Raw genomic sequence first — 7,500 nt, 5'->3', positions numbered from 1 at the left:
CTCGTCTGATCTCGGAAGCTAAGCAGGGTCGGGCTGGTTAGTACTTGGATGGGAGACCGCCTGGGAATACCAGGTGCTGTATGCTCTTTTGCTCATTCACTTAGAAACTGAAATCTTGCAATATGCACAAGTAGTCCTTCATGAAAGGGGCTGGAAGCTGTTTTCATTTTGACACGAGAGAGAGAGAGACCACCTTGCATTGTCAATTGCTAAATCTGTATATGGATAAGTAGCCTATGGTTGTCAACTTATTTCGTACGGCCATACCAGCCTGGCAACGCCCGATCTCGGAAGCTAAGCAGGGTCGGGCCTGGTTAGTACTTGGATGGGAGACCGCCTGGGAATACCAGGTGCTGTATGCTCTTTTGCTCATTCACTTAGAAACTGAAATCTTGCAATATGCACAAGTAGTCCTTCATGAAAGGGGCTGGAAGCTGTTTTCATTTTGACACGAGAGAGAGAGAGAGAGACCACCTTGCATTGTCAATTGCCAAATCTGTATATGGATAAGTAGCCTATGGTTGTCAACTTATTTCGTACGGCCATACCAGCCTGGCAACGCCCGATCTCGTCTGATCTCGGAAGCTAAGCAGGGTCGGGCCTGGTTAGTACTTGGATGGGAGACCGCCTGGGAATACCAGGTGCTGTATGCTCATTCACTTAGAAACTGAAATCTTGCAATATGCACAAGTAGTCCTTCATGAAAGGGGCTGGAAGCTGTTTTCATTTTGACACGAGAGAGAGACCACCTTGCATTGTCAATTGCCAAATCTGTATATGGATAAGTAGCCTATGGTTGTCAACTTATTTCGTACGGCCATACCAGCCTGGCAACGCCCGATCTCGTCTGATCTCGTAAGCTAAGCAGGGTCGGGCCTGGTTAGTACTTGGATGGGAGACCGCCTGGGAATACCAGGTGCTGTATGCTCTTTTGCTCATTCACTTAGAAACTGAAATCTTGCAATATGCACAAGTAGTCCTTCATGAAAGGGGCTGGAAGCTGTTTTCATTTTGACACGAGAGAGAGAGAGAGAGAGAGAGAGAGAGAGAGAGAGACTACCTTGCATTGTCAATTGCTAAATCTGTATATGGATAAGTAGCCTATGGTTGTCAACTTATTTCGTACGGCCATACCAGCCTGGCAACGCCCGATCTCGTCTGATCTCGGAAGCTAAGCAGGGTCGGGCCTGGTTAGTACTTGGATGGGAGACCGCCTGGGAATACCAGGTGCTGTATGCTCTTTTGCTCATTCACTTAGAAACTGAAATCTTGCAATATGCACAAGTAGTCCTTCATGAAAGGGGCTGGAAGCTGTTTTCATTTTGACACGAGAGAGAGAGAGAGAGAGACCACCTTGCATTGTCAATTGCTAAATCTGTATATGGATAAGTAGCCTATGGTTGTCAACTTATTTCGTACGGCCATACCAGCCTGGCAACGCCCGATCTCGTCTGATCTCGGAAGCTAAGCAGGGTCGGGCCTGGTTAGTACTTGGATGGGAGACCGCCTGGGAATACCAGGTGCTGTATGCTCTTTTGCTCATTCACTTAGAAACTGAAATCTTGCAATATGCACAAGTAGTCCTTCATGAAAGGGGCTGGAAGCTGTTTTCATTTTGACACGAGAGAGAGACCACCTTGCATTGTCAATTGCCAAATCTGTATATGGATAAGTAGCCTATGGTTGTCAACTTATTTCGTACGGCCATACCAGCCTGGCAACGCCCGATCTCGTCTGATCTCGGAAGCTAAGCAGGGTCGGGCCTGGTTAGTACTTGGATGGGAGACCGCCTGGGAATACCAGGTGCTGTATGCTCTTTTGCTCATTCACTTAGAAACTGAAATCTTGCAATATGCACAAGTAGTCCTTCATGAAAGGGGCTGGAAGCTGTTTTCATTTTGACACGAGAGAGAGAGAGAGAGAGAGACCACCTTGCATTGTCAATTGCCAAATCTGTATATGGATAAGTAGCCTATGGTTGTCAACTTATTTCGTACGGCCATACCAGCCTGGCAACGCCCGATCTCGTCTGATCTCGGAAGCTAAGCAGGGTCGGGCCTGGTTAGTACTTGGATGGGAGACCGCCTGGGAATACCAGGTGCTGTATGCTCTTTTGCTCATTCACTTAGAAACTGACATCTTGCAATATGCACAAGTAGTCCTTCATGAAAGGGGCTGGAAGCTGTTTTCATTTTGACACGAGAGAGAGAGAGAGAGAGAGAGAGAGAGAGAGAGAGACCACCTTGCATTGTCAATTGCTAAATCTGTATATGGATAAGTAGCCTATGGTTGTCAACTTATTTCGTACGGCCATACCAGCCTGGCAACGCCTGATCTCGTCTGATCTCGGAAGCTAAGCAGGGTCGGGGCTGGTTAGTACTTGGATGGGAGACCGCCTGGGAATACCAGGTGCTGTATGCTCTTTTGCTCATTAACTTAGAAACTGACATCTTGCAATATGCACAAGTAGTCCTTCATGAAAGGGGCTGGAAGCTGTTTTCATTTTGACACGAGAGAGAGAGAGAGAGAGACCACCTTGCATTGTCAATTGCTAAATCTGTATATGGATAAGTAGCCTATGGTTGTCAACTTATTTCGTACGGCCATACCAGCCTGGCAACGTCTGATCTCGGAAGCTAAGCAGGGTCGGGCCTGGTTAGTACTTGGATGGGAGACCGCCTGGGAATACCAGGTGCTGTATGCTCTTTTGCTCATTCACTTAGAAACTGACATCTTGCAATATGCACAAGTAGTCCTTCATGAAAGGGGCTGGAAGCTGTTTTCATTTTGACACGAGAGAGAGACCACCTTGCATTGTCAATTGCCAAATCTGTATATGGATAAGTAGCCTATGGTTGTCAACTTATTTCGTACGGCCATACCAGCCTGGCAACGCCCGATCTCGTCTGATCTCGGAAGCTAAGCAGGGTCGGGCCTGGTTAGTACTTGGATGGGAGTCCGCCTGGGAATACCAGGTGCTGTATGCTCTTTTGCTCATTCACTTAGAAACTGAAATCTTGCAATATGCACAAGTAGTCCTTCATGAAAGGGGCTGGAAGCTGTTTTCATTTTGACACGAGAGAGAGCGAGAGAGAGAGACCACCTTGCATTGTCAATTGCCAAATCTGTATATGGATAAGTAGCCTATGGTTGTCAACTTATTTCGTACGGCCATACCAGCCTGGCAACGCCCGATCTCGTCTGATCTCGGAAGCTAAGCAGGGTCGGGCCTGGTTAGTACTTGGATGGGAGACCGCCTGGGAATACCAGGTGCTGTATGCTCTTTTGCTCATTCACTTAGAAACTGACATCTTGCAATATGCACAAGTAGTCCTTCATGAAAGGGGCTGGAAGCTGTTTTCATTTTGACACGAGAGAGAGAGAGAGAGAGAGAGAGAGACCACCTTGCATTGTCAATTGCTAAATCTGTATATGGATAAGTAGCCTATGGTTGTCAACTTATTTCGTACGGCCATACCAGCCTGGCAACGCCCGATCTCGTCTGATCTCGGAAGCTAAGCAGGGTCGGGCCTGGTTAGTACTTGGATGGGAGACCGACTGGGAATACCAGGTGCTGTATGCTCTTTTGCTCATTCACTTAGAAACTGAAATCTTGCAATATGCACAAGTAGTCCTTCATGAAAGGGGCTGGAAGCTGTTTTCATTTTGACACGAGAGAGAGAGAGAGACCACCTTGCATTGTCAATTGCTAAATCTGTATATGGATAAGTAGCCTATGGTTGTCAACTTATTTCGTACGGCCATACCAGCCTGGCAACGCCCGATCTCGTCTGATCTCGGAAGCTAAGCAGGGTCGGGCCTGGTTAGTACTTGGATGGGAGACCGCCTGGGAATACCAGGTGCTGTATGCTCTTTTGCTCATTCACTTAGAAACTGAAATCTTGCAATATGCACAAGTAGTCCTTCATGAAAGGGGCTGGAAGCTGTTTTCATTTTGACACGAGAGAGAGAGAGACCACCTTGCATTGTCAATTGCTAAATCTGTATATGGATAAGTAGCCTATGGTTGTCAACTTATTTCGTACGGCCATACCAGCCTGGCAACACCCGATCTCGTCTGATCTCGGAAGATAAGCAGGGTCGGGCCTTGTTAGTACTTGGATGGGAGACCGCCTGGGAATACCAGGTGCTGTATGCTCTTTTGCTCATTCACTTAGAAACTGAAATCTTGCAATATGCACAAGTAGTCCTTCATGAAAGGGGCTGGAAGCTGTTTTCATTTTGACACGAGAGAGAGAGAGAGACCACCTTGCATTGTCAATTGCTAAATCTGTATATGGATAAGTAGCCTATGGTTGTCAACTTATTTTGTACGGCCATACCAGCCTGGCAACGCCCAATCTCGTCTGATCTCGGAAGCTAAGCAGGGTTGGGCCTGGTTAGTAATTGGATGGGAGACCGCCTGGGAATACCAGGTGCTGTATGCTCTTTTGCTCATTCACTTATAAACTGACATCTTGCAATATGCACAAGTAGTCCTTCATGAAAGGGGCTGGAAGCTGTTTTCATTTTGACACGAGAGAGAGAGAGAGAGAGAGAGAGAGAGAGACCACCTTGCATTGTCAATTGCTAAATCTGTATATGGATAAGTAGCCTATGGTTGTCAACTTATTTCGTACGGCCATACCAGCCTGGCAACGCCTGATCTCGGAAGCTAAGCAGGGTCGGGCCTGGTTAGTACTTGGATGGGAGACCGCCTGGGAATACCAGGTGCTGTATGCTCTTTTGCTCATTCACTTAGAAACTGAAATCTTGCAATATGCACAAGTAGTCCTTCATGAAAGGGGCTGGAAGCTGTTTTCATTTTGACACGAGAGAGAGAGAGAGAGAGAGAGGGAGAGACCACCTTGCATTGTCAATTACTAAATCTGTATATGGATAAGTAGCCTATGGTTGTCAACTTATTTTGTACGGCCATACCAGCCTGGCAACGCCCGATCTCGTCTGATCTCGGAAGCTAAGCAGGGTCGGGTCTGGTTAGTAATTGGATGGGAGACCGCCTGGGAATACCAGGTGCTGTATGCTCTTTTGCTCATTCACTTAGAAACTGACATCTTGCAATATGCACAAGTAGTCCTTCATGAAAGGGGCTGGAAGCTGTTTTCATTTTGACACGAGAGAGAGAGAGAGAGAGATAGAGAGAGACTACCTTGCATTGTCAATTGCTAAATCTGTATATGGATAAGTAGCCTATGGTTGTCAACTTATTTCGTACGGCCATACCAGCCTGGCAACGCCCGATCTCGTCTGATCTCGGAAGCTAAGCAGGGTCGGGCCTGGTTAGTACTTGGATGGGAGACCGCCTGGGAATACCAGGTGCTGTATGCTCTTTTGCTCATTCACTTAGAAACTGACATCTTGCAATATGCACAAGTAGTCCTTCATGAAAGGGGCTGGAAGCTGTTTTCATTTTGACACGAGAGAGAGAGAGAGAGACTACCTTGCATTGTCAATTGCTAAATCTGTATATGGATAAGTAGCCTTTGGTTGTCAACTTATTTCGTACGGCCATACCAGCCTGGCAACGCCCGATCTCGTCTGATCTCGGAAGCTAAGCAGGGTCGGGCCTGGTTAGTACTTGGATGGGAGACCGCCTGGGAATACCAGGTGCTGTATGCTCTTTTGCTCATTCACTTAGAAACTGAAATCTTGCAATATGCACAAGTAGTCCTTCATGAAAGGGGCTGGAAGCTGTTTTCATTTTGACACGAGAGAGAGAGAGAGAGAGAGACCACCTTGCATTGTCAATTGCCAAATCTGTATATGGATAAGTAGCCTATGGTTGTCAACTTATTTCGTACGGCCATACCAGCCTGGCAACGCCCGATCTCGTCTGATCTCGGAAGCTAAGCAGGGTCGGGCCTGGTTAGTACTTGGATGGGAGACCGCCTGGGAATACCAGGTGCTGTATGCTCTTTTGCTCATTCACTTAGAAACTGACATCTTGCAATATGCACAAGTAGTCCTTCATGAAAGGGGCTGGAAGCTGTTTTCATTTTGACACGAGAGAGAGAGAGAGAGAGAGAGAGAGAGAGAGAGACCACCTTGCATTGTCAATTGCTAAATCTGTATATGGATAAGTAGCCTATGGTTGTCAACTTATTTCGTACGGCCATACCAGCCTGGCAACGCCCGATCTCGTCTGATCTCGGAAGCTAAGCAGGGTCGGGCCTGGTTAGTACTTGGATGGGAGACCGCCTGGGAATACCAGGTGCTGTATGCTCTTTTGCTCATTCACTTAGAAACTGAAATCTTGCAATATGCACAAGTAGTCCTTCATGAAAGGGGCTGGAAGCTGTTTTCATTTTGACACGAGAGAGAGAGAGAGAGAGACCACCTTGCATTGTCAATTGCTAAATCTGTATATGGATAAGTAGCCTATGGTTGTCAACTTATTTCGTACGGCCATACCAGCCTGGCAACGCCCGATCTCGTCTGATCTCGGAAGCTAAGCAGGGTCGGGCCTGGTTAGTACTTGGATGGGAGACCGCCTGGGAATACCAGGTGCTGTATGCTCTTTTGCTCATTCACTTAGAAACTGAAATCTTGCAATATGCACAAGTAGTCCTTCATGAAAGGGGCTGGAAGCTGTTTTCATTTTGACACGAGAGAGAGAGAGACCACCTTGCATTGTCAATTGCTAAATCTGTATATGGATAAGTAGCCTATGGTTGTCAACTTATTTTTTACGGCCATACCAGCCTGGCAACGCCCGATCTCGTCTGATCTCGGAAGCTAAGCAGGGTTGGGCCTGGTTAGTAATTGGATGGGAGACCACCTGGGAATACCAGGTGCTGTATGCTCTTTTGCTCATTCACTTATAAACTGACATCTTGCAATATGCACAAGTAGTCCTTCATGAAAGGGGCTGGAAGCTGTTTTCATTTTGACACGAGAGAGAGAGAGAGAGAGAGAGAGAGAGAGACCACCTTGCATTGTCAATTGCTAAATCTGTATATGGATAAGTAGCCTATGGTTGTCAACTTATTTCGTACGGCCATACCAGCCTGGCAACGCCCGATCTCGTCTGATCTCGGAAGCTAAGCAGGGTCGGGCCTGGTTAGTACTTGGATGGGAGACCGCCTGGGAATACCAGGTGCTGTATGCTCTTTTGCTCATTCACTTAGAAACTGAAATCTTGCAATATGCACAAGTAGTCCTTCATGAAAGGGGCTGGAAGCTGTTTTCATTTTGACACGAGAGAGAGAGAGAGAGAGGGAGAGACCACCTTGCATTGTCAATTGCTAAATCTGTATATGGATAAGTAGCCTATGGTTGTCAACTTATTTCGTACGGCCATACCAGCCTGGCAACGCCTGATCTCGGAAGCTAAGCAGGGTCGGGTCTGGTTAGTAATTGGATGGGAGACCGCCTGGGAATACCAGGTGCTGTATGCTCTTTTGCTCATTCACTTAGAAACTGACATCTTGCAATATGCACAAGTAGTCCTTCATGAAAGGGGCTGGAAGCTGTTTTCAT

The 7,500-nt window shown here is 47.0% G+C and overlaps 16 non-coding genes and 10 pseudogenes across 16 annotated transcripts; all 26 read left to right on the top strand.

The window, feature by feature from the left end:
- The window catches only part of LOC146263644 (5S ribosomal RNA), a 118-nt pseudogene extending 33 nt beyond the window's left edge, over positions 1 to 85 (top strand).
- A 168-nt stretch (positions 86 to 253) lies between these two features.
- Positions 254 to 362, top strand: LOC146263643 (5S ribosomal RNA; annotated as a pseudogene).
- Positions 363 to 534: 172 nt separating this feature from the next.
- LOC146263642 (5S ribosomal RNA) lies at positions 535 to 653 on the top strand. Its single transcript, XR_014725524.1, has one exon. It is a non-coding gene; the product is annotated as a 5S ribosomal RNA (ribosomal RNA).
- A 156-nt stretch (positions 654 to 809) lies between these two features.
- On the top strand, positions 810 to 928 carry LOC146263641 (5S ribosomal RNA; annotated as a pseudogene).
- Positions 929 to 1,120: 192 nt separating this feature from the next.
- Positions 1,121 to 1,239, top strand: LOC146263640 (5S ribosomal RNA). The gene has a single exon (XR_014725523.1). It is a non-coding gene; the product is annotated as a 5S ribosomal RNA (ribosomal RNA).
- Positions 1,240 to 1,413: 174 nt separating this feature from the next.
- On the top strand, positions 1,414 to 1,532 carry LOC146263639 (5S ribosomal RNA). The gene has a single exon (XR_014725522.1). It is a non-coding gene; the product is annotated as a 5S ribosomal RNA (ribosomal RNA).
- A 164-nt stretch (positions 1,533 to 1,696) lies between these two features.
- On the top strand, positions 1,697 to 1,815 carry LOC146263638 (5S ribosomal RNA). The gene has a single exon (XR_014725521.1). It is a non-coding gene; the product is annotated as a 5S ribosomal RNA (ribosomal RNA).
- A 176-nt stretch (positions 1,816 to 1,991) lies between these two features.
- Positions 1,992 to 2,110, top strand: LOC146263637 (5S ribosomal RNA). Its single transcript, XR_014725520.1, has one exon. It is a non-coding gene; the product is annotated as a 5S ribosomal RNA (ribosomal RNA).
- A 192-nt stretch (positions 2,111 to 2,302) lies between these two features.
- LOC146263636 (5S ribosomal RNA) lies at positions 2,303 to 2,421 on the top strand (annotated as a pseudogene).
- A 174-nt stretch (positions 2,422 to 2,595) lies between these two features.
- On the top strand, positions 2,596 to 2,704 carry LOC146263635 (5S ribosomal RNA; annotated as a pseudogene).
- A 164-nt stretch (positions 2,705 to 2,868) lies between these two features.
- On the top strand, positions 2,869 to 2,987 carry LOC146263634 (5S ribosomal RNA). Its single transcript, XR_014728310.1, has one exon. It is a non-coding gene; the product is annotated as a 5S ribosomal RNA (ribosomal RNA).
- Positions 2,988 to 3,163: 176 nt separating this feature from the next.
- On the top strand, positions 3,164 to 3,282 carry LOC146263633 (5S ribosomal RNA). The gene has a single exon (XR_014725519.1). It is a non-coding gene; the product is annotated as a 5S ribosomal RNA (ribosomal RNA).
- Positions 3,283 to 3,464: 182 nt separating this feature from the next.
- LOC146263632 (5S ribosomal RNA) lies at positions 3,465 to 3,583 on the top strand. The gene has a single exon (XR_014728361.1). It is a non-coding gene; the product is annotated as a 5S ribosomal RNA (ribosomal RNA).
- A 170-nt stretch (positions 3,584 to 3,753) lies between these two features.
- LOC146263631 (5S ribosomal RNA) lies at positions 3,754 to 3,872 on the top strand. Its single transcript, XR_014725518.1, has one exon. It is a non-coding gene; the product is annotated as a 5S ribosomal RNA (ribosomal RNA).
- Positions 3,873 to 4,040: 168 nt separating this feature from the next.
- Positions 4,041 to 4,159, top strand: LOC146263630 (5S ribosomal RNA). Its single transcript, XR_014728973.1, has one exon. It is a non-coding gene; the product is annotated as a 5S ribosomal RNA (ribosomal RNA).
- Positions 4,160 to 4,329: 170 nt separating this feature from the next.
- LOC146263629 (5S ribosomal RNA) lies at positions 4,330 to 4,448 on the top strand (annotated as a pseudogene).
- A 186-nt stretch (positions 4,449 to 4,634) lies between these two features.
- LOC146263628 (5S ribosomal RNA) lies at positions 4,635 to 4,743 on the top strand (annotated as a pseudogene).
- Positions 4,744 to 4,927: 184 nt separating this feature from the next.
- Positions 4,928 to 5,046, top strand: LOC146263627 (5S ribosomal RNA; annotated as a pseudogene).
- Positions 5,047 to 5,230: 184 nt separating this feature from the next.
- Positions 5,231 to 5,349, top strand: LOC146263626 (5S ribosomal RNA). The gene has a single exon (XR_014725517.1). It is a non-coding gene; the product is annotated as a 5S ribosomal RNA (ribosomal RNA).
- Positions 5,350 to 5,521: 172 nt separating this feature from the next.
- LOC146263625 (5S ribosomal RNA) lies at positions 5,522 to 5,640 on the top strand. Its single transcript, XR_014725516.1, has one exon. It is a non-coding gene; the product is annotated as a 5S ribosomal RNA (ribosomal RNA).
- Positions 5,641 to 5,816: 176 nt separating this feature from the next.
- LOC146263624 (5S ribosomal RNA) lies at positions 5,817 to 5,935 on the top strand. The gene has a single exon (XR_014725515.1). It is a non-coding gene; the product is annotated as a 5S ribosomal RNA (ribosomal RNA).
- Positions 5,936 to 6,125: 190 nt separating this feature from the next.
- On the top strand, positions 6,126 to 6,244 carry LOC146263623 (5S ribosomal RNA). The gene has a single exon (XR_014725513.1). It is a non-coding gene; the product is annotated as a 5S ribosomal RNA (ribosomal RNA).
- A 174-nt stretch (positions 6,245 to 6,418) lies between these two features.
- Positions 6,419 to 6,537, top strand: LOC146263622 (5S ribosomal RNA). The gene has a single exon (XR_014725512.1). It is a non-coding gene; the product is annotated as a 5S ribosomal RNA (ribosomal RNA).
- A 168-nt stretch (positions 6,538 to 6,705) lies between these two features.
- LOC146263621 (5S ribosomal RNA) lies at positions 6,706 to 6,824 on the top strand (annotated as a pseudogene).
- A 186-nt stretch (positions 6,825 to 7,010) lies between these two features.
- On the top strand, positions 7,011 to 7,129 carry LOC146263620 (5S ribosomal RNA). Its single transcript, XR_014725511.1, has one exon. It is a non-coding gene; the product is annotated as a 5S ribosomal RNA (ribosomal RNA).
- A 180-nt stretch (positions 7,130 to 7,309) lies between these two features.
- On the top strand, positions 7,310 to 7,418 carry LOC146263619 (5S ribosomal RNA; annotated as a pseudogene).
- The last annotated feature ends 82 nt before the right edge of the window (positions 7,419 to 7,500 follow it).

Source organism: Hypomesus nipponensis, chromosome 12 (assembly GCF_054491055.1).
Source record: "Hypomesus nipponensis isolate SF chromosome 12, ASM5449105v1, whole genome shotgun sequence".
NCBI lineage: Eukaryota > Metazoa > Chordata > Actinopteri > Osmeriformes > Osmeridae > Hypomesus > Hypomesus nipponensis.
The sequence above is the reverse complement of the archived record's forward strand: the minus strand, read 5'-3'. Positions and strand labels throughout refer to the sequence as shown.